We start from the raw sequence: 14,149 nt of genomic DNA on the forward strand, positions 1-14,149 counted from the left end.
TTTAATTTGACAATGAGGCAGCTTATGAAAGCCCAATGACTGGGTGTCTGTTGTTTTATGAGACTGACTTACATCCCCAATGAATGCTGTAACTATAGCATCGTTCTTGATTTCATTTTTTTTTCTTTTGGCTTCTCTATGCCTGTATTTGATTAGGTACAGAAAGATAAAAGCACATTACCATAATTTTCACAACACAAATGCAGAATTAAAGAAAGGTTTAAGTTTCTTACAATTTTCTTTCTACAGGCTCCAGGCAGCTGCTAATCATTATGTTCATAATATTAAAACAAGACCCCAGGTTAGTTTGTGCTGCTTCATTTACAAGGATCTTCTGTATTTGATTAGGCTCATATGGTTAATAAGGATGTCAGGTAGAAGCCATTAGGCTATTTATTTCTCTTAAGTTATTAACTGTCTGTGCTCCATGGGGTAATTTAGATTTTCTGTGAAAGGCCTAGAAATGGGACTATACATCTCAGTGATAATAGTTCTTAACTGCATTAGGCAGCTAAACTGTTTACCATCACTTCTTGCCATAATGTCATTTTTTCACATGGCTTTCATTTCAGGTATGCTGTATATCTCTAATCTATAACAAGCAAATGCTAATGGCAGTAAGAATACTTTGGGATGACAAATTAATTATAAAGTTGATAGCAAATGAATAAATAAATCAAAGTTGTTTTCTCTCCACCTTCCAAGTGTATCAACTTTTATTGGGAGTACCTGAAATTATATTTTGATAGTTTTTGAATTGACACAAAAAGCCATGGCTAAGCAAGTTAGGCCCTTTTGGATCATTTAAAGCTCAGCGCAATACAGGACTAAATTGACACACTATGGTACTCTGTTTAGAGTGGATACATAAATTCTGCGTGTCCAAATGGAATTGAGCTGCAGAGGTCACAAAACCTGAAACTCCTATCTTCATTAGTTTCTTCTGCATTAGAGGAGAATATGATTGGAATGATAAGGGAACTGCATGGCAGACAAAGAGCTTATTTTATAATTCAGTCTCTGAGATGGCTGCAGTATATAGATGAACACTTCTTTATAGAATAAAAAGACAAATGTATCTTCAGTCTTGCTTGTGCAATTTCCACCTATTTTTATCTAAAATATTGTGCTCTGCTAAGCACTGCAGGAACTATTTCTTTCTGAGGAACTATTTCCTTTATATTACAGGCAGCATTGGTAGTGATGTTATAGGTGAGTTTGTCTTACAAATTTCATTATAAGACCACAGTTGTATTTTAAGACCAACCTTGCCAAATATTAACCATTCTTGCTCAAAATTTTTATGATGGGTGTTAGGTTGATGATGGCCTTAGGTTGACTCTTTTTTTTTTTTAAGCATATCTATTCAGCCATTTTTTGGAATAAAATTAGGTGAAAATATTTTGTTCTGCTGCTGTTCAAAAATGCTTATAGCTACTCCATTGAGAAGCTGTAGTGTCTCCATGAAATTTGGCAATGGGTACGTACCCAAATGTTGGGCATATGCATTTTATTAGTTTTGTGAAAATCTGCTTACTCTGGCCAAGTATTAAGCCTCAAAAATTGCAGGTCATACATGCTGAGTAGATGTTTATTAGAGGCTGGCAGCTAAATTCTCCAAAGATTCCATCTGCTCTGAGCATGCTTCATTTCTACACAGTTCTGATGTGCTGACTGGACTGTGCATGTGTAACCCATGCTTCTGTTGCAGTTCCTTTAGTAGGGTTTTATTTGGGGGGGAGGGGGGAGAGGAGGGAAAGAGAGAGAGAGAGAGAAGGGGATTGCCAGAAGAGTGGAGCAGCTACTGACTCTAGCTAGTCTGGGACAAACAGGTAAACAAAGGAAAAAAGTTCACAAGTCTTGGAGCATGCTCAGTAGGGCATCTCCATGGGTGTGTGTGTGTGTGTGTGGGGGGGGCAATTCCACTGCCAAATATAAAGAAAAAAAAGCACCAAACTCTTGAGTTAATTCAGCCATCTACAAGGGAGGTAAAGCTCTCTGCCCTGAGGACTGATGCTCACATGCCTGCTTTTACTAATTGCCAATAAATGTTGGAGCAAAACTTATCTAGGGATTCCTTGTTAAGTATTGCTTTTGTTAGCTGTTTAAGAATAATGTATTCTGTGTGTTTGTGATGTATATTTGGGGGGGGGGGGGGAGAAGGGAGGGGGTGAGGGAAAGGTTGGGGAGAGCTGCTGCTCAAGACTCTTGAGTTAGTTCATCCATACTCAGTGGGAGACAGCCATACCAGTGAGAAGGTGAAGATCTCTGCCCTGAAGGGTGATGATCACAGGCCTACTTATATGAATTTCAGCAAGAAGACAACCATAAGGAGAACACCAGTCTACTCAAAGATCTGCTGCTTATTCAGCACAGGATGGTGTGGGGACATTAATGCTAAATCAGTGGTGCATATTTTATATGCATAGGATTTGTGACCTGTGTACCTTTTGGTAATGAAGAAATCTGCATGTATGATACTTTTTTTTTTGTTTGCATAGTATTTGCAGTGTTGATGTAATGATAAGATTGAATTTAGATTTATGAGGAGTCTTAGTTGACTCTCAAATTGTCCTCTTATAAACGTAAAGATTTTTTTAGTCTGAGCAGCTTTATTACATTGTTGTGTCTTTATTCCAAACTGGAGCAACTCAGGGTATCTATGACTGTCCAAATCTCCATAGTTATCTTAGGTGTTGTTATCCACAGGTGGAAGCTCCACTGTCAAGACAGACTGAAGCAACTCACTATTCCTGCAGTAAAATGGCATTGCAGTGGGTACTTATATAATCCAACTTTAGTGGATTACACATACACAGAACAACAGAGCATGCTCCATGCTGGGGCTGCAAGGGCTGAGTAGGATTTTCTCTGCAATTGCTCCTCCTGGGGGCCAGGGGCTGCTGTAGTGCAGGTCACTGGAATTGAGGCACAGAGTCTCTCTATCTCTCCTGAGCTGTCAGTGCTGCTGTTGCTAGTGCCAAGGCACTGTGAAGGAGAAAGAGGACCATGCCTGACTGGAATGCTGAAGAGGTGAGAAGCGTGGAGGGAGGGTGAAGACTGAGACAGAAGCTGTGTGGGAGGATGGGAAGGAGGGCAAATTGGGACAGGAGTCAGAGTGGGGAGAAAGGCTGGGAAAATGGTAGGGTGGAGGTAGAGAGAGAGAGAGAGGACTGGGACAAGGAGAGGCTAGACAGCACGAGGATAGAAGGGGTCAGACGTGAAGGTGACACAGGCGGAAGGGTCTGTAACTACTAGAGTACACTCCCGTCCAGAACCTGGAATTGAACCCAGGATTTCTGACTTTCAACTTCCCTCTGTTGTCCACTGATAACTATGAATGTGTCATGTGTCATATCTGTCTAGCAGCTAGTCGACACAGAGGATGACAACCTACCATTGCTAGCAGTTGCTCCATTAAGTCAACTATAGAGTTGATTTAAAAGGTCCAGCCCTGCTGATGACCCATGTGGGGGTGAAGAGGGTACAACCTGATGGATTTCTGGGGCGGGTGTTGTTTGTTTTCCTGAAGAAGTGACACTAAAAAAGATACATTAAAATAATGTTAAAGTTGCAAAGGCAGGCCTTCAAAGGTTAGGAAATACCAGGCTTAAGTTTGCTTGTGCAACCTTAATTCATCCCCTCTGAGCTCATGCGTTATGGTACAGTCTTGCTCACATATTATTTTTTTCATAAGACCCTGGCCTCATTCAGTCTATAGGATGAATGCAGCTCTCTGGATAGATAGCTATTTGATATTCCATTTTATCACTTGTTTAAAGTTAGGTATGTGCTTTAAGTTCCTTGCTGAATTGGTTCTAAATAATGTACCCAAAGTTACATGGGATTAATCTTTGGCACAACTATGTTCCCCTGAGCCTCTAACTCATAAGAAAGCATGGCAGCTGATCTCCCTCTTCCCTGTGCTCCACAGAACTAGAAATACTCTGCTGGCTCTGCATAGATAGGTTATAGAATATACAGGAAAAACTCCTCTCCTCCCACATATATATATGAAGTACAGAGTAGGAATTTATTCTAATTTTTAGCAATGATTTTGCCAGGGAAGGGAGAAATGTTTATTGTTTTCAAGAGGACAACTAGTACATTTCATACGTTCATCAAGTTGTGTTCTATTGCTCCTTGAATCATAAAATATTCACAATTGTACATAATATCTACTGTCATGTAACTAATACAGAATGTTTTTGAATCTTTAGAACATTTTTTCCATGTTGAACCTCATATTAATTATTATTATTATTATACTCATTTTTCTGTTGTTGCTGTCACACAATAATGATAAATGGGGGCACTGTGCATTTTTTGTACTATGAAATCATTCCATATGGCTTCTATTTCAAAATTAATATTGTCACTGAAGAATGTTTCAAATGGGATTCATAGAGTATGAACTGTGAGGAATGTCAGAAACACTGAAATTCCTCTATTAGAATTTTGTGTCTTTTGGTTGAAAATAGGTAAGGCTAGAGATGTGCAAACATATATGAGTTGAAATTAACAACACTCAAAAATGTGTCCCTTTTCAAATTCACTCTGCTTCAGTGTAAAGGCAGTGTTTTCTGACAAATCATTCACGAGTGAAAATCTTGTAAAAAATGGGTACATCTTCCCCTTATCTGGAGGTCAGTGAAAATTTCATTGCAACTTTATGTGGTATTTCATCATAGTGAAGATCACCTTATTGTGAAAGAATGATATCAGAAGTTGAGACTCTGTTTGTGGAGGACTGCATTTTCCAAGTTTATGTTTAATACAAACATGTAGCTGTCTATTCCAGATTTTTCTATAGCACTCTTCACCATAGTAGCTGTACAATTTATAACTGATTCTTTCTTTCTTTTCTTTCTTTCAGTAGTGGAGATTCTAAAAATGTATCCTATCATATATTGTTAAAAGGGGGAAAGCAGCCTCCAGAGAAAGATCAACACACTCCTTTGTTCTGTACCTGCAACAAAGTCATCCCTTTAAAAATAAAAAATGGCCAATAAACTAAATGACAGAGATGGTTTCATATTCACAAAAGAAAAAGGCATTTTTCCAAATTAAGCACTATTAGCATGAGGTCACAGTCAGAAATTTGCTAGGGGAGAAGAACCAGGGCATTTCAGAATTGCTTATTTAAGTCTGGTTATTTCAAAATCAGAGAATTTTAATGGAAAACAATAGCCAACCCAGAATTCAAGTCTAATTTACCAAACTTAACTGTAAATAAGGAGGCTCTTGTCAGAGCCTGAGGCTGGGGTTCAAGTGGTACACAGAATTGCTGATGTTACAGCTGAAAATGATGCCAAATTCTTTTAATGTATCAGTTCATCTGGAAGCAAATGAGGATTCTACTATAGAGCTCATGAATGATTCTTAGATTCAAAATACAGAAGAGACCATTGTTATAATCTAGCCTGACCTCCTGTGTAACATAGGCCATAGTATTTCATCAAAATACATACAAGAGTTTATCTTTTAGAAAAATGTCCAATCTTGAATTAAAAATTGTCAGTGATGGAGAGTCTACCACAAGCTTTGTTAAGTTGTTCCAATGGTTAATTATTCTTGCTGTAAAAGTTACACCTTATATTTCCAGTCTGAATTTGGGTTTCCAGTCTGAATCATATTTCTCTGCTTTCTCTGCTAGATTAAAATGATTAAAGATAGATTACAATTATGAAATATTTCGTCTCCTTGTAAGTTCTTATAGACTAGAGTCAAGCCACTTTTTGATCTGCATTTTGCTAAGCTAACTGTATGGCATGTTTTCTAATCCTTTAATCATTCTCATGGCTCTTCTCTGAATCCTCACAAATTTATCAAAATCCTTCTTGAACTGTGGGCACCAGAACTGAACAAACTATTCCAGCAGCAATTGCACTAGTGCCAAATATAGAGATAAATAACATCTCTACTTCTATTTGAGTTTCCCCAGTTTATGCATCCAAGGATCACATAAGCCTTTGTGGCTACAGTGCTGCATTGGGAGAGCTGATGTTCAGTTATCCACTCCTACCCCCAAATCTTTTTCAGAGTCACTGCTTTCCAGGATGAAGTTCCCCATCGTGTAAGTATGGCCTACATTATTTGTTCCTAGATGTATACATTTACACAATTGTGCATGTATTTTCTCATCTTCTAAACACTGCCTGTTTTTTGTTTTTTTTTTAAATGTGATATTTACTGTTGGGGGATTTTGCTGATTTGTTAAACCATTATGTGGGTAAATATTCTTGGAGTCAGCACTGGGGAAAGAAATTGGACAGGAAGTAGGGGGAAGACAGAATATACCTCTGTAGATAGTGCATTTATCCTGAGGCACGACCTGAGGCCCTGATCCTGCAAATGCTTATGTACATACCTTACTTTACCACTGTGATTTGGCCCATTCACTGGGATTATTCATGGTAGGATTGTTAAGAAAGGGCTGTGTAAGTGTTTGCAGGACAGGGGGTCTGAGTTTGGCAATAGATAAGAATTTGATCAGTTTCTCTTTTTTCACTCAAATACGTGTTCTCAAACAATTAGGCTATTGCAGCAGACATTTTTGCATGAATTTTCTATTAAAAATGATCACCACATTATAAGATGGCAAATTTCAGAAAATGTGTAGACTACATTTGGATGAGCACCAAATGTTAATATAAAAAACTGGCAAATCAGTCTACATTAAACATGAAGAACAATGAACAGAATGAGTCCCCACTGAGGTTCATGGTAATGTCTTGACTGTAGAACAATTTATACATTTATACCATAATGCTTTTTTGCTCCATTAGAAATGTATAATTACATGATAACAATAAAATGAAGATTGTGTGTTGCAAATAGAACAAGACAGTTATCTTGCTGGCATAATGAAAATAAAGTCATGCCGCTTTGCTCTGAAAGAAGCTCTCATTGCCAGACAGCAAAATACTTTAAAAAGAGGCTAAGTGAGCAGACAGATGGAAAGAAGCTTTTTATAAAGGAACAGAATTATACTTAAGTAACATTGGGAAATCACTTAGATGCAGTAGGTAAAAGTGATGAAGAATATTAAAACACTATCTGCTGTTTCTCACCATAGTCAGGCTTGATGGCCACAAAACTCTGGACATTAATCCCCTGTCCACTGCCAGTGGGAGCTAAAAATATAAAGGAGATTCTCAGAATCCATTTAAAAAGGAGTACTTGTCTGGAAGGAAGGTTTGAAAATGGAAACTGAGCTCTAGACAAAGAACAATCAGCTCTTGTTAGTAGTTTGTATCACAGTGGCACCCAAAGGCCCAATCAGGATCAGGGCCCCATTGCACTAGAGACTGTACAAACATACAGAAAGAAATGATCCCTGCCCCAACCAGCTTAGAATCTAATTTGAAACGAGAAACAACACATGAGCATAAAAAAAAAAAAGAATGGAAGTGGGGAGGGATGACGAAAACAATGATAATAAGATCATGCTCATGTAATTACATGTACTATCTCTGAGCACAGCTTATTGATTCCGAACCACATGAAAGTAGTTGGGTTCTTAGCCACCTTGCCCACCCACCTCCCTGCCTTCTGTTCCAATTCTGCAGCACAAGAGCTGGCAAGAAGAGACAAATGATACCTCCATTACCTGCTTTTTATGTAAAATGAACCATGAAGTCTGGGTCCAAAGAATCATCTCACCAACCCATATCCAGATCCTTACAATGGGCCAGTTCCTAATCGTGAGACAATGACTGTCAGGAATGATATTTAGAGGGGGGAAGCAAACTTTTTGCTCTGGAGGTCTTGATTCTGTACCTGGTATTGGGTGGTCATCAGATGAGTGGAGGTTTGTCTAGGATTCACATTACCATGGGCCTCTGGCATTTAGGATGAGCTTACCTTATCCAGAGAAAGAATATAACCCACTAGGAGTCTATTGTAGCTCCCAGCTCTGCTCTCTACATGGTTGCAGGGACACAGATACTTCAAACAAGTCCATTGCTCCACGCCATTTCTGCTTTCTTTTTCTCTGGACTTTAAATAAAGCAGCAGGAAAGGCTACTTCTGCTTCTTCTCTTATAGAGTGTGTGCAGGTGTACTCAAATGTGTTTGTATTGATCTTTAGTGACTTCATTATGGCTTTCTTGGGAAGTTGGATTTGGGGGCCTGCTCAAGGCTTTATAATTGCTTGCATTTATAAAGTCTCTTCTAGCACCTCTTAAAACCCCTTTTTGATTATGTAATGATGAAGACTCAAAACACTCCTGGGAAGCTAAGTACTGTAGCATAATTACACAGGGGGAACCTGGAGCACAGTGGTTAAGTAACTCCCCCAACTCTGGCACAGTGGCATAACAACATCATCTTTCCCCCTCTTATCTCCTGAATAAAAGGCCTGTGTGTTTGCTTATATTTCTCCCCAGTGCCACCTTAAGGTAAAACCCTATTCCCATAGCACAGGTTGAGTTATGCTTGCACTGGGAGGTCAGTGGGGACTGGAAAAAGGAGTCCTAATCTCCAAGTGATGGAGTGCCAAAAGAGCTGCACGGCAGCCGTTACAGTTGCTTCAGGGGCGCAATAACGCACAAAGGTTCTGTGTCCCCATTCTGCAAGGGAGTAAGAATTAGTGGTTCCATATAGTCTCACTCTTTACCCCAGCCTTCCCTGCCCTTAAACTGCCCTCCATGGTAATAAACTGGAAGACTCCATGGAGCTATGTGCTGGAGTTGCAGAGTGGTTCTGTTGCAGCTAGTCTCACCACATTACTCTACTGGCCATTTCTATCTTCTGCCCATCTACTTCCCTTTCATCTTTCTACTTTACATTGTGTTTCCTGCTAAAATCCTCATAGTCCAAATATCCTAATTGTGCTTTTTGTTTTCACTCTAAATTAATGCTTTTGTTCATAAGGCTAGGAAATATGGTTCATATTACAGTGTTAAAATGTTATTTTAAACTGCTTTGTTTCTTCATTAAAATGCTTTCCCCATCTTACTGGCCTCAGGAGATACAACATGTTTTGTTCATGCAGGTCCCGGGGGACAATAAGCAATATGCTACGTGTCAGTTACATCATATTAATTTTTAGAACACCTGGAGTGTCTGAGCTGTAAATGCTCAAATTATTCCAGTTACTCACAAAACACAGATTGTGTCTAGGAAACCAAGGATTTAACGATTAATTGTATAATTTTTAAAGTGGCAACATTATAATAAGTTAGTGGCCCAGGTTCTCAACCCCCTTTGGTTCAGCTAAGGAACATCTTAGGCATAGATGAATTCCTGGGTGGCATAAAAGCAGCTCTGACTTGTGCTTCAGGCTGAACCAACCACTTGTAGCCCTGTTGAGCTGGGGAAAACAGAGGTGACATAAAAACATTTTCTCTCTCACTCTCTTTTCCTGTCTGGAAAGAGCTTGGCCAGACCCGAAGGTTGGGGTCAGTGACTCAAACTTACTTAGAAAGAGAACAATACCAGTACCAGTGTGATGGGGAATATGGGATATTACACCAGCAATATCAATTATTTCGATCTATCCTTGTTTCAACATGCAAATTGATCATTAAGGGCCTATCATGAAGGTCCTACAGGATGCTGAACACCATTAACTCCTACTGCAATCACAGGATTGCGCCCTTACAATGCGGATCAAATACATTTTTCAAGGTGTTACACTTACAGAGAAATATACAAATTACAACGTAGGTAAATCCTTTATTTGTTTAACCTTGATTTACAAGAAGCAAAACCATAATTAACTCCAGTTTTTATGAAATTCTACACCCACTTCCCCCCCTACCTGCCCACCTCCATGAAAGGGGGAATAATATCTCCCTACATTTACTACTCTGAACCTCCCCTTCTGTGTTGGGTCCAGCTGGGCATGTACCTCATGCAAGGACGTGCCTTCTGCACCCTTTTCTCCCCTGCTCAGGCTCATAGAATAATCTTTCCCTGAAGATTAAATATTTCATTGCTGAAAGGTGGTAACAGCTGCAATAGGAAACTATTTTCAATCCATGTGTGAGTAAATACAACATTAGTGTTTCCTTTAACACTGTAAACAACAGATGCTGTTCAGATATTAGAACATAAGAATATAAGAACGGCCATACTGGGCCAGACCAACTAGCCCAATATCCTGTCTTCCAACAGTGGCCAATGCCAGATGCTTCAGAGAGAATGAAAAGAACAGGTAATCATCAAGTGATCCATCCCCTGTCGCCCATTCCGCTTCCCTTATTCCCTTAACTGGAATCACTTTCAAATGTGATAATTCCTAGTATATATGAATTCCTGAGGCTCAATGATTAGTGTGCTTTAGACTCAAATAATGTTCCCATAATTCAGTAGGAGACTGAAACAATATATTTCATCCTTCAACATAAATGAAAATGCCTCTATGGAATGAATGACACTAGTGCATTCCTAAGCATCTCTTTATTTGTTTCCTTTTATGGGAAAAAATGGCAATTTTAGGTGTCCACTTAATTGAAATGGTCTGTGATCCTTTAATAATAATAATAATAATACAAAAATAGATAAGTGAATCGCTTGCAAATGTTGAATGTGCCTTTAGCTCAGAGTAACAGGATAAAGCATTTAAGATATTTAAGTTGGCAGAGCCTCAAGGCAAACAATAGCTTACTTTAACCCCCTAAGATTTTTCTGGCCACTTCAGAAATGTGTTTCCACTTATTGTGTAGAAATCTCTAATTGGTCAATTAAGTTAAAGTGTTTTAAAAGAAATATCATTCAATATTTTGCAGCTGATTTTAAAATGGATGCGTTTTCAGTGTGCAAAAGAGAACAACTGTAAAGCAAGTTGGTATCAATGCAAACTTGCAACTGTGCAGCATACTGCTTTCACCAGGGAAGCTACCAGGGGGACTTATACTATCACTTTGATTTTTGGTTGTATTTCAGGGTTTCAGAACATTCGGGACAGATTTTCATGAGCTCTCAGCAGTCTAACACATCAGGTATGGTTTTCAAAAGTGCTCAGCTCCCAACAACTCCCACTGAGAACAATGAAACTGGTCCTTTATGTCCATGTGTAACACACATACTATAGTTGTCAATCAGCTGCATATTTTTACTGCACACATTGTTACTATTTATGATCTGTACTACCGTAGCATCAAGGAGCTCTAGTTGTGGACCAAGACCCCATTGTGCTAGTTGATGTGCAAATACACCACAGAATCAGTCACAGAATTCAGGTCCTTTGGGTCAAAAAATAAGAGGCCACCTTGTCCTTTGTGCTGTGAAAGATGGAAGGGATCCAATGAATATAAAAGCTGATGAGATGTGCCTAATAAGAATGGAATGGGGAAAGCCAGCCTTCTCACTGAGATTGCAGAAAGCCTGTGCACAAACTCTATGTGATTTTGGGCAGGCAGGGCAGAGCTGAGAAACAACTACTCTACAAACCACTATCTCTATGAAAAAAATACCCCAAATTACTTAATACTGTTTTAGCATCATTTGTTTCTAATCTATGGTTTTCTCTCTTGGAATGGGAAGAGTGCACATCCAAAATTTACATGAGAACCCTTGCTCAGCTTCCGCCTTACACTGTAGGAGCCTAAGAAGGTCTTAAGTGTCCACTGGTAAAGTCCTCCATGGTAATAAATTTCTGATGATGGGTATCCTTACATTACCAAGCTGCTCAGTGCCTAAGCATTGTCAGGATTCACAAACTAGATATTCCTACACATCTATCACCTGCAGGAGAAGCTACTCCCTTTGCACCCAACAGTTAGTTCAGTGCTTAAAATACCCACCCAACATGTAGGGGAGACAGATTAAAATCCCCATTTTAATGGATATCAGGGATCAGAATCCAGCTCTCTCATCCTCCAGGCAACGAGGTTACGGAGTCACTGTTGTTTTTTTCCTAATCCAATGAGTATGTAAGTAGTTCATACAAAGTGGAACCACTTCAGCAGGAGAGACTGTGAAACATCCACTGCAGAATACCCTACAGCACAGTGACTAGAACACTCCAGCTGGAGACCTTGTTTCAATTCCCCCTTCCAAATCAGGCTGAGGGGGCAGATTTAAACCTCTCACATCCTGGATAAGTGCTTTAACCAGTGAACTATTGGAAGTAACTAAATTGAATTAACACCACTTTAATTCTGAATGAGCATGTTCACACAGTTAATGTAGTTTAACTAATTTAGTCTAGCTAGTAATTTAAAATAGTGTTAAAGACAGAGCTTTCAGTCTTCTTGAGCTTAATGGAGCACAACAAACATCAGGAATGGACTCTTATGGATAATTTGACAGCTCTGGGAATCCTTTTCCTGTTAGCTAGCAGTTTCCAGTGCCAATGGTCTAGTTGTGAGTGAAAGTGAGGTGAGACTATTCTGCATTGCATATAATGGAGACTAAGGGCAATTGAAAATAGGGAGGCCCAGCAGCTGGATAGTTGTGTTTTCTCCTCTTCAGCTACATTTTGTGGAGGGCCTTGTCTGCTAGGTGTGCTCTTAGGCAACCTCTGAGCATGTCTCTGGGTCTGACCCAGTGGTGAGTAAAGCTCATACTGTATCTGACTCAGAACAGGATAGGCAAATCTTATCTCATCTCCTCTGAGAAACCTCCAAACATGGTTTACATTAGGAAGGTTAGTACAATTAGAGTGACTACTTGTGTGTTGCATGGATATGTAGCACTGAAGTGGAACTCTGCAGGTACTTTGGTATTCAGCAGGTTGAGGGCCTAATCCTAGCCTTTTTGAACTCACTGGTAGCTTGGGAATTCAAGGGAGCAGAATCAAATGTCTGTGGTGGAAATGTAAAGAAATCAAACTCAGGACTAAACAAAAATGCAAAATTGCAAATCTTGGCCTGCAATTTGGACTGGATCCATAGGCAAGTCTCTCTTTGCTTCTCACATTGAATATGTATTTATTGTGATTGTGATCTGTAGCTACTTCCATAATTAAGCACTTGTAGTTGAGGTGAAGGTAGCTAGAGCTAGTCATTTCAATATCTGAAGAAATAACTTTATGTTTTTGTTTCCATTTGATAGAGCAGCACTGAATCAAGCATCAGTCTATATAAACATTTGCATTTGAAATGGTTGCAACACAAGGTTTTAAAAAATGGAAAAAAAAAAATTTCAGGATGTAACTCCATCCACCTATCAGATAGAGCTGTTTGGAAAACTTTGGTTTTATTTTCTGTCAAAAAATTTTTCAATGAAAAACTAAAAATGTTTTGGGCCCAAACTACCAGGACCTGAGATGTTATTCAGCTGAAAACCTTTGGACATCTGGTAAAAAATTAAAAGTCTGAGGAAATCAGATAATTTCTATGAAAACTTTTGTTTTGGGGAAAGTTTAATTTTTGGTGAAAATAAGTTTGAATGGAAAATTTGTTACCAGCTGTAATATCAGCCTTGGAGTGACATTTTAAACAGATTTTAAGACCAAACAGGTTTATTTCTATGTCAAAATGTTGATTTTTTTTTCCTTTTACTTCTGTGCTGTTTCTTAAACAAGCTGTTGTAAAATTTATGTGACTGTATTTTACCCATATATAAAAACAATCACTTGAATTATTAAACTTTGACTGCTGGTAACGTAGCACAACCTTGATGTTTCCTCATGATATTTGTTAATTGGTGTCTTTCTGTGTTATTTAGGAACTCTATATAGAGGAACCAATAAATGGCATGTTGACTGCCATATTCTTTTTGGGGGTGATTTCAGTAGAATTGTTTCTAGAGCAGCATTTTTTCCATAGCACTTGAGACTGCCGTGGGAGGGACTGCAAGCTGTCACAGCCACCCATGCTAAGGGTTTACAGTCTTAGGGCCACATCTACACAGGTATATAGGCATAGCAATGCCTAACCCCTTGGCACCCTGTGAAATTTCCAGCCCTGAGATAGGTGACTAGGCTTCCCTTGTATCTTATAGAGAGAGTTAGGCACCTAAGGAAGGGACCCTCATGAGCCAGCAAGCTGAGTGGGGAGTTGCCTAAATTAGCCAGGAGTAAAATTCAGGGGAAAGGCTTAGGTCCAGACCTTCAAAGATATTTAGGAGCCTAACTGATGCTTCCACTCTTTGAGTTTGTCAGTCATGAACCCTCTTCTACAGTTAGGCCCTGAGGCCAGGTCAGCTGTTAAGGTAGGGGATTTATGCACATACAGGATTAGGCAGTGGTTGAGTC

General features: G+C 39.2%; 1 long non-coding RNA gene across 1 annotated transcript in view; it reads left to right on the forward strand.

Annotated features, from left to right (window-relative positions):
• The window catches only part of LOC137166821 (uncharacterized), a 249,300-nt gene extending 236,060 nt beyond the window's left edge, over positions 1-13,240 (forward strand). Inside the window, exons 5-8 of the long non-coding RNA XR_010923833.1 lie at positions 6,043-6,076; positions 10,123-10,162; positions 10,894-10,949; positions 13,006-13,240. This is a non-coding gene — a long non-coding RNA (uncharacterized lncRNA). The remainder of the gene's footprint in view (positions 1-6,042; positions 6,077-10,122; positions 10,163-10,893; positions 10,950-13,005) is intronic.
• The last annotated feature ends 909 nt before the right edge of the window (positions 13,241-14,149 follow it).

Source organism: Emydura macquarii, unplaced genomic scaffold (assembly GCF_026122565.2).
Source record: "Emydura macquarii macquarii isolate MOO-44397 ecotype Brisbane River unplaced genomic scaffold, CSIRO-AGI_Emac_v2 contig_2897, whole genome shotgun sequence".
NCBI classification, from domain to species: Eukaryota; Metazoa; Chordata; order Testudines; family Chelidae; genus Emydura; species Emydura macquarii.